Source organism: Oryctolagus cuniculus, chromosome 1 (assembly GCF_051225735.1).
Source record: "Oryctolagus cuniculus isolate XC-2025 breed Fujian yellow rabbit chromosome 1, ASM5122573v1, whole genome shotgun sequence".
NCBI classification, from domain to species: Eukaryota; Metazoa; Chordata; class Mammalia; order Lagomorpha; family Leporidae; genus Oryctolagus; species Oryctolagus cuniculus.
The window spans coordinates 50,940,175-50,957,272 of record NC_142867.1 but is presented as its reverse complement, the minus strand read 5'-3'; the positions used below and the strand labels follow the sequence as shown (position 1 = coordinate 50,957,272).

At 40.7% G+C, this 17,098-nt stretch overlaps 1 pseudogene; it reads left to right on the top strand.

Annotated features, from left to right (window-relative positions):
* Nucleotides 1-12,919: 12,919 nt before the first annotated feature.
* Nucleotides 12,920-16,556, top strand: LOC100357365 (zinc finger CCHC-type and RNA-binding motif-containing protein 1 pseudogene; annotated as a pseudogene).
* The last annotated feature ends 542 nt before the right edge of the window (nucleotides 16,557-17,098 follow it).

Sequence of the window (17,098 nt, the reverse complement as noted above, 5' to 3'; positions counted from 1 at the left end):
CAGCTTTTCTGCCTTGGGATCCTTCCCATGTCTCTTCCTGTTGGTTTCAGAGAGCCATTTGGCTATGGGAGAACCTAGGGGACCCGGGGCAAAAACTATATTCATATCTCTTTAGATGGAGCAGGTGTAGAAGGATGGCTGATAACATAGGCTTTGGCTATATATAGACTGGACTCAGATGCAACTCTTCTATATACTGTGTTCTTTTTTTTTGTGGCATAAAGTTTTATTATGAAATCTTTATGTAGTTCTTCTTCTCACCCAGTTGTGTGATAAGGAAACAACCAAGACATTCATTTTAGTTTCTGCTGACCATCTGTTTAGAATAACACAACTACACACTTAATATTTAAATATTCTGTATTGTAACTAACAATTTACTACAAGATGTTGAAATTCTATTATGTACTAATTCATAGACCAGTTGTAAACTATTTCCTTACTTGACTTTCCTTCAATTATAAATTGTGTATATATTTTTATTTATTTATTCATATGCAGTCATTGTTTTGGTATCCACAGGAGTTAGTTCCAGGATTCCCCAGGGAACCCCAAATCCATGAGTGCTTAAATTCCTTAAATAAAATGGTGTAGTGTTTGCATATAATCTATGCACATCCTACAGTATACTTTAAATCATGTTTAGATCACTTATAATATACATAATATATTACTAATAATATACTTATAATAGATTACTTATATATATAATATTATATAAACAGGTATTATGCTCTATTGTTAGAATAATGACAAGAAAAAAGTCTGTACAAGTTTAATACAGATACATTATTTAAAAATTTTTTTTTTCTATCCATGGTTGGTTGAATCTGTGGCTGCTGAGTCTTCAGATATGGAAGTCTGGCAGTACTATACCCAGTATCATGCATCTATACAAAACCACTTACTTAAAAGCAATGACAATGTTGAGATTTTAATTATGTATTATATGAGGGTACTTCAAAAAGTTGAAGGGAAATGGAGTTAAATGGAGTTTAGTTGGCCCCATGGTTGACTTTGGCTGGGATGCCAGCATGCCACATGAGAATGCCTGGGTTCTAATTCTGGCTGTGTTCCAGCTCCAGTTTCCTCTGAAGCAGCAGATGATGGCTTAAGTGATTGGATTTCTGACACCCACATGGGAGACATGGACTGAGTTCCTTGCACTTGGCTTCTGCTTGGCCCAGTCCTAGCCACTGTGGGCATTTTGGGAGTGATCCGGTAGATAGGCTGTCTCTCTCTGTATGTCTTTCAAATAAAATAAAATTAAAAGTTTTTATTTTGGTGCAAAATTTTTTGGAATCCCTGTGTAGTTTTTCAAAATTATTATGTATTTTAATGAATTTTTTGAAGATTCCTTGTCTAAGCTGTTTATACTCATGAAAGAAAGATAGAATAATACAAAAATTAGAAAGATCATATATGGGACAATTTCTTAGTTCACTCTACTTGTGACTGACACTGTGCTAAGCGCTGAGAAAAAATACATAGATGACTATGACATGGACTATAACCAATAGGAGAAAGATACAAATAAAAATATATTCAATAAAAATTTAGAACTTCCCCAACACTTTCAGTACACCCGTATCTTCCTTTTACTCAGTAATTAAGAGATAGGCTCTGTTTACCTAGAGAGCAAGTGATATGTGGGTGCCTGGGCCTTATCTTGATTTAACTTGAAGTCTAGTGCTCTTCAGACCACAGATATCCACACTTCCTTCCTTAGAGAGGCTGGAGTTGGGAAGTAGTCCCTCCACCTGTTCCTTGAGATGGGTTGCCCAGGCTAATGAATGATAAAAATGCAATGATGATGGGCCTATTTTATTTTATTATTTAAGGTATAGAAATTTCATGTATTTTATATATACAGATTTAGGAATGTAGTGATACTTCCTGCCCTATCCTCCTTCCCACCCATGTTCCCACCCTCTCTCCTCCTCCCTCTCTTATACCCTGTCTTAATTTGTACAATGATCTACTTTATGCTTACTTTATACTCATAAGATTAACCCTACACTAAGTAAAGAGTTCAATAAATAGCAGGAAGGAAAAAGCACTGTGTCTCAACAGTAGAGACAAGGGCTGTAAACAATCATTGGATCTCAAAATGTCAATTTCCTTCCTATACATAACATTTTTGGTACTCTATTAGTTACCTCAGATCAGAGAAAACATGTAGTACTTGTTTTGGGGGGACTTGCGTATTTCACTAAGTACAATGGTTTCCAATTGCATCCATTTTGTTGTAAAAGACAAGTCATTCTTTTTTATGACTGAGTAGTATTCCTTAGTGTATAGATAACATAATTTCTTTGCCCCATCACCAGTTGTTGGACATTTGGATTGATTCCATATCTGAGCTATTGTGAACTGAGCTGCAGTAAACATGGGGGCACAGATCACTTTTTCAATGCTGATTTCATTTCCCTTGAGTAATTTTAAATTGGTTGCTCTCTGTTAGCCTCATTTTCTTTTTCTGTAAAACAGACACTAATAATTGCAGCACTTACTGAGCATTTATGATATGTTGGATGCTTTCCTAACTAATTCACTCAAACTCATCCTTTTAATTGTCAAAACAACTTTTTGGAATCAGTAATCCCATTTTACAGAGTGGAAACAAAAATATGGAGAAGATAAGTCCGTAGAAATATTAGGAAGGGCAGATGGGCTTCCAATGATGGCATCTCTCTCTGCAGCTCCACCACTCCATGTGTTCGCCTGTCTTAATTATGTGCTACAAAATTTAAATTAGATACTATATAAAAAATTGCCAAGCTCAGTGGTGCACCCAACAGCAAGAACTGGTAAACTGTAATGGTGAGCGACTATAACTCACAATTCCGTGTGGATCTGTGGGGGCTGGGAAATCAAATTTGCTGTCATCTTTTATTCTCTGCAAGGGTCCCTGCTGTAGGACTGTGTGTGGTTCTCTCTTGCCCCTTCTGCTCAAATGATGCTCCGACAGTCTTATCTTACCAGCTGTGGGTGAAACTGGGGTGTGAAATCTGAGGGACTGTAAAGAAAATGCAGTACTGTGATATGTGCCAAGAGTTAGGAGTTGCTGGTTGCTGGCCGAATGGTGTACCTATGCCTGTGTGACGCTGGGCAAGGGTCTTTGGCTACCTGCATCCCCTTATGAGAGAGGGAAAACTGACTGGGTCTTATTACATCTGTCCTTCTTATCACCTCAGTAAAGAAGATAGGTATCCAGGAGTGCTGTCGAGCCCAGGGTTCAATTCTCATGTTGAGTTTGGCTGTCCTTGTTGGAGATTTGTCCCTCAATGATTTGGGCAGATCTTTTCCCCTGGGTTATGTGCAGGCTCATTACACTTAATTGATGCTCAGTAGGCATTCTGGCAATTTTGAATCTCTCATCTTTGAGACCTATATGTAACCATATCAAGGAGGGTGAACTTACACTACAAAAGTGCTGAATTTTGTATTTTGTAATTTTGGTTAATTCTGAAAACTGACCAAGCACATGAAAAGTGTAAAAGAATTCAAGAAGCATGTGAAACTCCTTAAGATGATCCGGTCCCAGGATTTCAACATACTATTTTTCCCAACAAAATGCTAGAAGCCACTTTTTAAATCTTGTTTGAAAAAGAATAAAGAAATAACGGAATCAAATCAATGAACTTATTAGACATGCTCTTTATTCATGAAAGCAGCTTTTACAAAGACCTGTGCTATCAACCTTAGTCTGGAGTTACACTAAGTTCTTGGAAGAAATAATAGTAATGTTTATCCTCATGGTCCCTGCAACTCCAACTGCGACTGAAATACAGAGCAAGTGGCAATTCCTGGTATTGGGGACAGTTCATGAAATCTGGCTGGTGCAGGATTCTGTTCTCCGTGTGGTGGCTGTGGACAGCTTGAGGGACTCACACTGGCTACAGTGTTTTCCTCCGTCTTGTCTGCGCCTTCCCAGATGGGGAGGCCCAGCCACTCCCCAGAGGTGGGTGGTGGTGGGAGTGATCTCACCCCATTTATCTCTTCAATATCAGCAATTTCTGTGTGTTCCTGACAGCAATGGATATCATGCTGGGTAATCCTCTTCCTGTTGTGATGGGACCTAAGCAATTACCAGTGAAGTATTCATGAAAGATCCAAGGGGAAAAGGTAGTTAATGACGCCTTTTATCAGACCTACCCACACAGGAGAAAGCACTTTGGAGAAAATATAGAGATTTTATTTTTTCTGTTTACAGGTGTATCAGGAAAGTTGTGTTGTTTTTGAGTGTGTGTGTGTGTGTGTGTGTATGTTTTAAAAGTCCTATTAGTATTTCTAACAAATTTCAGAGCAACCTCCCTCTTGTCCCAGAATCATGAGAGAATAAAAATTAATTGGTCTTCTGACTTCTCTTACATTTCCAGCTTTGCAGTTCTACTATCCCCTCTCCTCAGAGCACCCAGAGTGGTCTTTTAAAATATGAAAGAGGTTAAATCATATCTTTCCTTAAATAACCTTCAGTTGCATCCCACTGAAATCGGAATAAAATCCAAACCTGAGCCTCACCATGGACTCAATCAGACCCTACAGGATGTGGCTTCTGCTCACCTCTCTGCTTTCCCCTGGAACCAGCCTCGTCTGTATTCTCTTGCTGCTCTTCCTTCTGATCTTTGCACAGACTGAGCCTGTTTTGGTCTCAGAGCCTTGGGCCCTGCTGAGTCCATTACTTGGGAACGCAGAAATCAACTATCTAGTCACTCTGTTTCAATTTTTCTTTTTGAGTGTTTTCAAAGTATTTATCACTCCCTGGACTTGACTTGTTTGTTCATTTGCCTGTGTTTGTCATTTTGCCTGTGTTTTGCTTCCTGAGAAATCTAAACTGTTTCACACACCGCAATATGGCCAGCACCTGGAAGACGATATGAACAGGTGTTCCCTGTATGGTATTTTAAAAATTTCTTGCTCTTTTATTTATTTGAAAGAGGGAGGGAAGGAGAGAGAGAGAGAGAATGAGAGAGGGAGAGTGAATGAGAGAGGGAGAATGAAAGAGGAATGAGAATGAGAATATCCTATCTGCTGGTTCACTTCCCAAATTCTCACCATGGCAGGTACTAGGCCAAGCCAAAGCTTGGAGCTGGGAATTCAGTCCATATCTCTCACATGGGTGGCAGAGACTCAGCTACTTGAGGCATCACCTGGGCCTCTCGGGGTCTGCATTAGCATAAGCTGGAATTGAGAGCAGAGCTGGGACTTGAACCCAGGCATTCTGATAGGGGATGCTGGCATCCTCAGCAGCGTCTTAACTGCTATGCCAAAGCTCCACTCCTCCCTATGTGTTGGAATGATTCAATCAATTGATGAATATAAAACTTGGCTGCCACCATTTGCTATGCTTTTGTTTTGACAATTAAAAGAATGAGTTTGAGTGAATTAGTTAGGAAAGCATCACATTGTAAAGATTTGCTTGGAATCTTCGTTAGCACGATTGGTTGTGACCAGGATGGAGAACGTTGATGGTTAACTGCATTCTCTTTTTATGCTTGGGTTCCCCTATGCCTCTTTTGCACCCTAAGACACACATTTGTGGATGCTCTGGATTCATGAGCACAGAGGAAGCTGGGAAGAGTGTGAGAGTGGGTGACACTGAGGATTTTGGAGAGAGGGTTGATAGTGAGTATCCTGTTTTGCCTTGGGCCTACTACATGACTTCTGTATTTCAGTTTTATCATCTAAAAGATAGATCATAATAATATTTACCACATGAGGTTGTGAAGGTTGATAAGATGATATATATGCACACATTGTACCATCTACCATCTGATAAATGCTCAGATGTTAATTGGTGGTGTCATTAGTGATGATAATAATAAAGATAATATTCCTGGGTGCTCTGCTTACTCATAATTTATATTTTAATTTTAAGACATGTTTCTGAGAACTCCGTGTACAGCATTGTTTAGAAAACTCTAAATTACATCTTTTAATGCAAAGCACACAATGAAATCTACTTGCTTAGAGGAATTTGATACGTGGTTTTGAAAGTGGGTGTGCTATTAGAGAGAGTTTCCCAAATTTGAAAATTTCCACTCACTTTTCATCATTGGTTCTTCTCTCTAAAGGAAATAAACTGACAATGCCTTATTTGTAGGAAAAAGGAAAGAAAAATTTAGATTTTTGCACCTCAAGCTAGTCACTTAATATCCCATTTCAATTTAATTTTCTATCCTCATTTTTATCTTATTATGTTCGAATGCCAAACATCTATAACTACAATTATCCAAGCTGGGTTCTACTGTACTAGTACATGCAGTGCAGCAGGAAAGAACAAGTCTTTCCTTATCATTGTTTAATGGCAGGTGTGCCTTGGCTTCTAGGTCATTGACTACAGCTGTCGGCTGTCCTCACTCCATCCTGATGGCTCATCCCACTCACCTGGAGGGACTCTTCCTTGGGGCTCTTATAAAAATGCAAACTTTGTTGATGGGCCATGTACAAGGGTTGAAATATATTTAATTTACAAAGCAAATAGATTAGGCCCAGTTGTATATTTATCTTCAAATACTGCATCTAAAGTACTTAAAGTGATCCCTGGCAACAGTCGGCATTCACTAAATATTATTTGAATGAGTTAATGTTGAATCTAAAATTTGCTGCCATTTTAAAAGTTTAAACAGGAACCCAAACCAAGAAACCATGAGCCTGAAACTCCCTGCCCAGATAACCACTACTGCCCCCTTATGAATAATAGATAAATAAGGTTGGAAAAGTCAAACTAGACAGAAATAATTGTGGTAAAATGCTGCCGTTTCCCTTTGACCCTCATCCTGTCTCCCCAAAGATACTCACTGAAGTCAGTTTATTGAGCCCTATAACAAGGATTCACATGAGGGCAAATATGAATATGCAGGCTGCATAATTTATTTGAGGATCTACAAGCACAAAGGAGGAGAACATTTCAAGCCGGAGATCCCTGAACCCACATGAACCCCCAGCTGCCTCAGAAACATCCGGTTTGTTAATCTGAGAGATGTCATAGACATTTTCATTTTGTTGGTCTGGGCAGACCCAGGAATCAGTATTCCATCAAATTCTAAAGTTGAAGGATGTAACCCATTAAAGATCTACTAAAGCTTAAGGTGGTCCAGGTTTTATCTGTCTTTCCAAAATTATTATAATCTCCTAGTGGGTATGAAGTGGTATCTCATTGTGGTTTTGATTCATATTTCTCTAATTGTTGATGTCATGAACATACTTTTATGTGCTCACTGGCCATTAACACCAATCCCTCTTCATAGGTATTGGGGAAATCTGGTCTATTGTGGTAAAGCTCCATATCTCTGACTGGCAAGCTCTGACTCTACCAACCTGCTTCCATCTTACCCAGTTCTCTTAAGTGTACCTTCCAGTTTCCCATCTTCTACCAGATTTGCTGGATTAGTTCCTTCCTTGTAGCAGGCAGGACTGTTGCATATTCTCAGTGAAGACCTCAATTTCTTACATCCAACTTAACATTTCTAGCTTTGACTACGGCTATTCCTATTCTGAATTGTTCTGCTGCAGATTTATGCAATACTGGAATTTCAAGTGTATCTGTTCATCAGGAATCTAATTTTGGAAAAACATCTGCTAATTCTCACAATGAGAGTATCTCTGCCTTCTGTGTCTTCCTCTATGTCTTGATCAGTCAGATCGGGGCCCACCTGTGGGCCTATGTCTCTTTTTGTACTATGGAGTTGGAGCGTCTTTAAGTTACCCTAGATTATTAGGCAGAAAAGGACAACATGTTGTTTTAGAGATACCTGAAAAGTTCTTTCTGTAGGTGACGTGGGATGCCACATTTATCATTATTAAATATAAGAGTATTTAAAAATTTTTGGAAAATGGAATTAAATTATAAGTTTATTTGGGTGCAAAAACTGAAATCCATGCAAATGATGAGACTTCGAAAGTTCACAAAAATGTATATTATGAAAAAGCTATGCCTGGATTTCAAAATTATTTGGCTTCTAAGAAACTTGTCTTTTTTTTTTTAAAGATTTATTGTTTCTATGTGGGTGCAAACTGTTGAAATCTTTACTTAATATATGCTAAACTGATCTTCTGTATATAAAGAGAATTGAAAATGAATCTTGATGTGAATGGAAGGGGAGAGGGAGCGGGAAAGGGGAGGGTTGCGGGTGGGAGGGAAGTTGTGTGTGGGGGAAGCCATTGTAATCCATAAGCTGTACTTTGGAAATTTATATTCATTAAATAAAAGTTTAAAAAAAGCAACAACAACAACAACAACAACAAAAAGATTTATTTTATTTGAAAGAATTACAGAGAGAGGTAGAGACAGAGAGGGAGGTCTTCCATCCGCTGGCTCACTCCCCAGATGGCCACAATTGCCGGAGTTGCACAGATCTGAAGCCAGGAGCCAGGAGTCTCTTCTGGGTCTCCCATGTGGGTGTAGGTGCCCAAAGACTTGGGCCATCTTGCACTGCTTTCCCAGGCCATAGCAGAGAGCTGGATCTGAAGAGGAGTAACCGGGATTAGAACTGGCACCCACATGGGATGCTGGTGCTCCAGACCAGGGCTTCAACCTGCTGCACCACAGTGTCGGCCCCTAAACTTATCTTTTAACAACAATTACCTGTTTCCTCCTAGGGTCTGCATTAGCAGGAAGCAAGAATTGGAAGCAGAGCTAGGATTTGAATCCAAGCTCACCAATATGAGATGCAAGTATCCCAAGTGGAATCTTAACTGCTATGCTAAACATCCACTCCCCAAACTTAGCCTTTAATTACATTTTCCTTGAAGTTTTTGAAGTACCCTCATAAAGCTGCCAAAGTATAAGCCCACACTTTTCCTCTTCTGTTGGACTCTCTGAGGACAGTTTCTGCTCAGGCTGCTTATTTACCAGGCAATAAGCAGGAGGGAAAATGAAGATGTCTCTGCCAGCTCAGGCACAGCAGACATGTGACATTCACACACAAGCTATCAAAATAAAAGAGGGTGGTACTGGATGCTGTAGATCCTAGCAAGGGAGCATGTCCATACGCGACAGAGGAATGCGCTAGCCTAGGAGATTTTGAGTAGAGTGATGACACAAGGTGACCTATATTGGAAAAGGACCAGTCTGATCACAGTGTTGGGCATTAACTGTTGGAGGGTCAATATGGGGAATCGGGGAGACCAGCTGGAGGCTACAACAGTTACTACAGTAAGTAACAGAGGCTAAGGATGACAGTGGCTGGCACCAGGGTGGTAGCCGCAGGGAAGTGAGAAGTAGTTGGAGGCAACTGAGCAGCTGCCTGCCTCTTAATGTACACAGACACCTGAAATTCACAAACCATCAGATCTACCCAGTTCACATTTCTACTTCATCTCAGAAGTACTTTAACACAAGATCTCCTGAGACCTTCCTCTAAACGAGTTAAACAGAGTCTGGACAAGCGCAAAACATCTGGTACCCACTAGTTCCCAAGTGGTTCAGATTGTTTTCATTCACAGTTTGCAGCTTTTGAGCTATGTTAGTGCAGGCCTGGGGGTGGTGCAGTTGAAAAGCAAGAGTTGGGAGGAGCATTTCTCACGCTGGCCTGCCCCTGGCCTGCCCTATGCCTTGGGTAGGCCCCAGCCTCCCTGCTATGGAATGAGGAAAGGGGAGGAGGTGCATTCTGAGCTTTCTCAAACCTCCAACAGCCTACAGTTCTCTCCATTCTTTTCTTTTAAAATTTTGTTTATTTGAGAGGAAGAAAGACACACACACACACACACACACACAGAGAGAGAGAGAAACTTCCATTCTATGGTTGACTCCCCAAATAGCTGTATCAGCTAGCACCAGGCCATGTGGAAGGAGTGAAGTTTGGAGCTGGGAACTCAGTTCAGGTCTTCTATGTGGGCCCAACCACTTGAGCCATCACCACTGCTTCCCAGGGTGCACATTAGCAGGAAGCTGGAGTTGAGAGCCAGAGCCAGGTGTAAACTCAGGTATAGGCCACAGTTCTTAATTTGCTGGTGTCCAGGCTCTGTGGTAAGGATTCCAGAAAACACTTGGACTGGGATAACAGCTTCCTCTTATTTATTTCAATTCTGATTTTTAAAATGAGACCAACATCACTGAGAACTATATGCCAAGTTCAAGAGCAAAGGACTGCACTTAAAAAGTTTAGGCTTGGCAGCTTTGGCTCTATACTTTCTCGGAGAAGACTCCACTCAGTTCTACTTAGACCTTCAGAGGCAGCGAACTCTCTGGATTATAGAAAGCATTTTCCTGCACATTTCAGCTGGTGCAGTCTTGGTAGGACTCAGGGGTCTGTGATTCTTCTCTTAGGACATGCTGTGTACACTGCCAGGTTTTCCTTGACTATGACTAGAAATGATCTCGAAGAGCTTTGGTGGGCATTCTCTCCAATCTTTGCATACCACCCTCCCTTCCCCGACCCACCACAGAATGAATGTTGTGTAGCTCTGAGGGGTGCTTACTGCTTCTTCCTGGGTTGTGTTTTTCTGAGGCTTCACAGGGCAGATGCACACAGCCTGGTGAGCTGAGGTCATCAGTGGTAAACGTTAAGGGATCCTTTTCCCCAAACATTGCTGTCCATTCCAAAAAGCAGGTACTATGGCTTGCATCAGAAAGTATCTTTGTAAATATAGTCTGTGCCTTGTGGAGGCCATGTTCCACAAGGGCAGAAGGCGAACTGTAGAGGCCTTCTTAGCTCTAAATGATGCACTTGTCTCTTAAACATGCCCAGGATTGGTTTTCAGTGGCAGTATAGCTGATCCGGAACTTACTGAAGTCATGTACCGCTTAACAATTAGGATGCTTTCTGCGAAATGCGTTGTTACGCAATTTTGTCACTGTGTGGACATTATAGGGTGTGCTTACACAGACCTGGAAGCAACTACAGGCTACTCCCTGTAGCTATACTGAACACCTGGCCTCTATGGTATATGTGATTGTACTAAATGCCATAGGCAATTATAACACAGGAATAAGTATTTGTGTAAATAAACATTTCAAACAGGGTTGTTTACTACAAAGATATGAGTAACGTGTTGTACTATGCTACAACATCATGATGTCTGTGACATCAATATCTGATAGGAACTTTCCAGTTTTGTTATAATCTTACAGGACCACTGTTATGCAGCATGTTGTCGACTGAAATGCTCTAGGGTGTGAGACATAGTTAGAAGGCCAGGAAATAGGGTGAGACAAACTCTATAACATTTCCCCTTGGTGGTTTAATAGTTAGACTTCCCCAGAGTTCACAGGCTACTTTGCCACCCAGACTCAGAGCCAGCCTGCAACCTACTACAGGCTAACATTTAAAGAGCACTTAACATGTGTAACACTTAACCTGCATTACCCTACTTACCCAGCCCTGTGAGGCAGGTGTTATTTTTTCAGTACAGATGAGGAAGCTAAGTTCTATAAGTATAAATAAAGTTTTTCAGCTAGTAAGTGGCAGGGCATGGATGGTCCAATTCTTAATCACTTTACTGTATTGACACCCTCAGCTCATGTATCACCTAAACAAAGGCAGCTGCCTCCCTGCTCTTCCACATGGGTCCATTCTGCAGAGATGGGGCCAGGGACCACACTCAAGAGTAAAGTCAGTTAATGGAAGTGTTGGAAGAATTTCAAACCAAGTTTGAAGCTTTTTGGGCAATGAAATTCTATTTTCCAATAATGTTTACCTATTACTGAGCAAATCTTTTTTTATAATTAAAAAATCCTCTCTATGCTAAGTTCTCTCATTTTCATTGCTAATTTTGTGTATTTATATTCTTTATTTTATTCAGGAATAAATATCAGTGATGTATCTATTGTATTATTATTTTCCCCCAAAGAAATAGCTGCTGCATTTATTTAAATTATCAGAAAGCATTTATCACTCCTATATATATCCTTTTATTTAACCATTATACTATAGCCATTTATTGAGTGCCCAACATAGACTAAGAATTGTGCTGAGTTTCAAGAGCCAAAAAGTAACGAAACATAAGAAATGTCTACTGACATGAAGCTTATACTCTAGCAGGTTGTAATAAAGAAAGGATATTGGGGGTTAAATTTGTGCTAGTCTCAGTCATGTACTTTACACACATTACCTCACTGCCTTCACACCACCCCCATAAAGTAGATGTGATTGCTATGTACATAGGGAGGGCACTGAGTTTAGTAACATTCCCAAGATTACCTAGCTAGAACAAAGAAGAACAATCCAGGTTCTCAGAGTGCTTGTATTTGGTACCATCCTAAAACATTGTAGGGAATGCAAAGGTGAACCAGACTTAGGTCCTTCAAGAAACTTATGGTCTAAAAGAGGATGGAAGATAAATTTACATTTACAGCACAGGTAGACACAAGGTCGGGTAAGTACAGAAGAGGGAAAGTCATGTATAACTGAACATTTCAGGGAGTTTTCATGGAAGAAGTGACATTTGTTTCAGGTTTCAACATGAACAAATGAAGAAGGAATAAGGAGAGCATTAGTTAAGGCACAGAAAGTGGGAAGCAGAGAATACAGGCCAGTTTGAAACTTGGAGATAGATCACCCAAGAATTAGTGGCAATGGAGGTTATAGAGCTGAACAAAGCTACAGAACTCCTAAACAAATTATTGGAGAGGGACCCTCTTTTCTGTAGAAGATACATTCCAAGGCCTCGAGTGGATGCCTGAAATTGTAGATATCCAAATAGCCAGCGTCAGTTCTCTTGTGTTTGGGGGCCATTTTTAAGTGAAATCAGCAGTACCTGGGCACAGGCACTGAGATTGCACAAGAGTTGATCCAAGATGGCTAAGGGGTGGGCAGCCGGGGGTACAGATACGCTGGGCACAGAGATGGTCCGCATCCCAGGAGGGAGGGAGGATGCAGCATGGGATTTCATCACACTATGCGGAAGAGTTTGCAGCTTAAAACCCATGAGTTGTTTACTTCTGGAACTTCCAATTTAATGTTTTCACACCCCAATGGACCTCAGGTAACTGAAATTGCAGAAAACAAAACAGCGGGCAAGAGGTGACTTCTGTAATGGCAAACTGGGGTCGACAGCACAGTGAAGCCATTACCGCTAGCTTACTGCAGGGATCTACTCTTCAAGCATTTGGACATTTATTATATAATTATATCTGATATCTGAATCACATTTTGTGAAAATGGTTATATATTTTAGACTTAAAAAAAGTCTCTTTAGTAATGTGGGTGTATAATAACACATTCCTTGAGAATAGCTACCCTAAATGAGCAACAAATATCACATGCATAGTGAAGTGCTAACATAGGTTTCTCATTTTTTTGGACAGTATTCTGCTCAAATACACCTGAATGTTAAAACAGTTTTCACTGATAGTGAATCATTAAGCAATGATTATAAATTGTGAGTGACAGAACTTTGAGAACATTGTTTCAACTTTTCATGGAGAGGGGAATATGATAATAATTTCCATGTCCCTTACCCCAAGGGTTTCCTACACAGTCCTTAAAAATTATGTTTTTGGTTGAGAAATGCTACAATTACCCCAATAAAATAAAGGATACTAAAAAGATCATTATTCTTCACATTTTTCAAAAAATTCTAGCTGTTGCAGAAACATACACATACACACACACACACATTAGCAAAGAAAAACATAGGATACTTGGAAAACTTTCGTTAATTAACTAAAGCATCACACAAATTAATAAAATAAAAAGAATACTATGTATAATATTTATGTATATTTATTAATACTCTGTATTAATAAAAGGAATACTATGTATAATATTGAAATATATTTCTTATACATCAAAAAAAGTAGTGAAAAGGGATACCATTCATAAGAGCATGAGAACCTTTCAGAAGACTTGAAATATATTTAAAAGAATAATTTTTCAGGCTTGCATATGAATAAAACTACAAAACTTTACTTAGCAGCATAACAAAAACCTTGAGGAAATGGATGTGAAATAATACCCATGTGCCTCACTGGAAAGATTTAGTAGGAAAAGATGTCAACCCTTTCCAGATTAGTCTATAAGCTTAAAAAATTTTTTTTTTGACAGGCAGAGTGGATAGTGAGAAAGAGACAGAGAGAAAGGTCTTCCTTTTGCCGTTGGTTCACCCTCCAATGGCCGCCACAGCCGACACACTGCGCTGATCCGATAGCAGGAGCCAGGTACTTCTCCTGGTCTCCCTTGGGGTGCAGGGACCAAGGACTTGGGCCATCCTCCACTGCACTCCCTGGCCACAGCAGAGAGCTGGCCTGGAAGAGGGGCAACTGGGAAAGAATCCGGCGCCCCGACCGGGACTAGAACCTGGTGTGCCAGTGCCGCAGGCGGAGGATTAGCCTACTGAGCCACGGCGCCGGCCCTTAAATTGCTTAAGTACAAATGCTGAAAAGAAAGTTTTCTTTCTGAAACTTGGTCAAATTATCTTGCAACTTGAAGCATTTTTTGAATACTAAGTAAATTGTGAAAACTACAAATGACAATGGTAAACTTTGACTTCTAAGAGTTAAGTATGATGATGTCATAGTAGTTTCTTATGTATTAATGAATAGATGGATCAAATAGATTCCCAGAAGCATACCCAAGTATATGGAATAACTTATTGTATGATAAAAATGACTTTTATAGTCTGGGGTAGATCTTTCAGTAAATAGTCCAGTATTAAATGTTGGTATAGGGCCAGCACCGTGGTTCACTGGATTAATCCTCCGCCTGGGTGCTAGGTTCTAGTCCCGGTTGCTCCTCTTCCAGTCCAGCCTCTGCTGTAGCCCGGAAAGGCAGTGGAGGATGGCCCAAGTGTTTGGGCCCTGCACCCGCATGGGAGACCAGGAAGAAGCACTTGGCTCCTGGCTTCGGATCTGCGCAGCGTGCCAGCCACAACACGCCAGAAGTGGCGGCCATTTGAGGGGTGAACCAATAGAAGGAAGACCTACCTGATAAAAAATAAATAAATAAAAATAAAATGTTGATATAACTGCCAATTATTTTTGAAAAAAAAAAATAGGGCTCCATTAGATAATTGTCTTTTTTTTTCTGACTTGTGCCATTTTTAGAGTGTCTGATAAAGCATGAAGCTGATGATATACTTTTTTCTTAAATATTTTATTTATTTATTTGAGAAAAAGAAAAAGTTAGAGGGAAATACAGAAAGGTCTTCCATCTGCTGGTTCATGCCCCAAATGGCTGCAATGGCAGGAACTAGGCTGATCCAAAGCTGGGAGCCAGGAACTTCTTCGGGTCTCCCATTTGGGCGCAGGGGCCCAAGCACTTGAGCCATCTTCCACTGCTTTCCCAGGCCACAGCAGAGAGCTGAATCAGAAGAGGAGCAGCTGGGACTGTAACCTGTGCCCATATAGGATGCCTGTGCACCAAAGTGCTGCCCCCAGTGATAAACTATTTTTTTTAAGATTTATTTATTCATTTAAAAGTCAGAGTTACACAGGGAGAGAAGGAGAGGCAGAGAGAGAGAGAGAGAAAGAGAGAGAGAGAGAAAGAAAGAGAGTGTGTGTGTCTTGCATCCACTGGTTCACTCCCCAGTTGGCAGAGAGCTGGATCAGAAGTGGAGCAGCCAGGACTCAAACCAGCACCCATAAGGGATGCCAGCACTGCAGGCAGCGGCTTTACCAGCTATGCCACAGCACCAGACCCAACCCAGTGATATACTTTTATGAGGACCCAGACATAGGGCTACGTCTAAGGAAAGGGTTGGTAACATCAGAGGGGAGTCATCATTAAAACCCATTCTGGCAGGGCCTGCGCTTGCAGTAACCCGCGTGCAGCATTCCCCAGCACCAGGCTAGAAGCCAAGCCGAGCCGGGGTCCCAGGTGTCCCCAGTATTCCCTACAGCGCCAAGTGGCACCCAGATTTCCCGTGCTTTTTGTAGCAGTCGGTGCTGCTGGCTCAGATTCCCTGCACCCACTCTTGCGATCTGAAATTTGCACTGGGTTCAGTCGCACGTCATTTTCTCGGAAGTGAATGGAAATTGGCCCCAAGTGAAAGCACAGTGTATGTCTCCAACTTGCCCTGAAGAACAATGACCTATACAGGATATTTTCCAAATATGGCAAAGTTGTAAATGTTACTATAATGAAAGATGAAGATATGAGGAAGAGCAAAGGGGTTGCATTCATTTTGTGTTCGGATAAAGACTCTTCACAAACCTGCACCAGGGTGGTAGACGACAGTTATTTGGTAGAGTGATAAAAGCAAGCATTGCTATCAACAATGGAAGAGCAGCTGAATTCATTCGAAGACAAAACTACTGTGATGAATCCAAGTGCTAGGAATGTGGGGAAAGTGGACACTTAAGTTATGCCTGTACCAGAAGTATGCTGGAGAACACGAACCTCCAAAGAAAAAAGAAGGAAAAAAAAAAAAAGAGCAAGAGAGAGAAAGTTCCTGAAGCAGAAGAAGAAATTGAGGAAGCAGAAGTGAAGATGGAGGGGAAGGCCCTACTCTGGACAGTCTCAGCCAGGCTGTAGCCTTCCCGCAAGCCAAAATTGAAGACCAACAGAGAAAAGGGAGACCAGAACAGGGGGCCCCTCAGCATCGGATGACTGAGGACGGCCAAGGATAAAGAAAAGCACACATTTCAGTATGAGGAAGAGCTCAGTGACTGAAATTACATTTACTGTGTAAATGTCCCTAAAATATAAAAGTCTTGGAGCATAAAGTTCAGCTTAGGACTAAGGTTAGTTTTAGAATTTCAGCATAAACACACTTACTACCAAACAGTTTGTTACTAGAAAATAGTTCATAGAAAATGTAGAAATAAAGCATTAGGTTTCATCTTGCCTTAGCACAGTACAGTTCGAGCATCCCTAATCTGAAATCCTAAACACTCAATATCTGAAGCTTTGCAGTGCCAACACAGTGTCTCAAGTAGGACGTCGTGACAATGTTGTTACACATCCTGTGTAAAGTTACCTTCAGGCTGTGTACATAACGTTTATATAAAACATAAATGCAGTTCATATTTAGACTTGGTTCCCATTCCTGTGATATCTCATTATGTTTGTGCAACAATGCAAGATACTTCTGGTCCCAAGCATTTTAGATAAGGGATATGCAACCTGTACTAAAAATCAGAACTTGCTAGTAATAACCGGAAAAGAACTAATTTTAGTAAAAATAAGAAAGTATTAGAGGCCGGCGCCGTGGC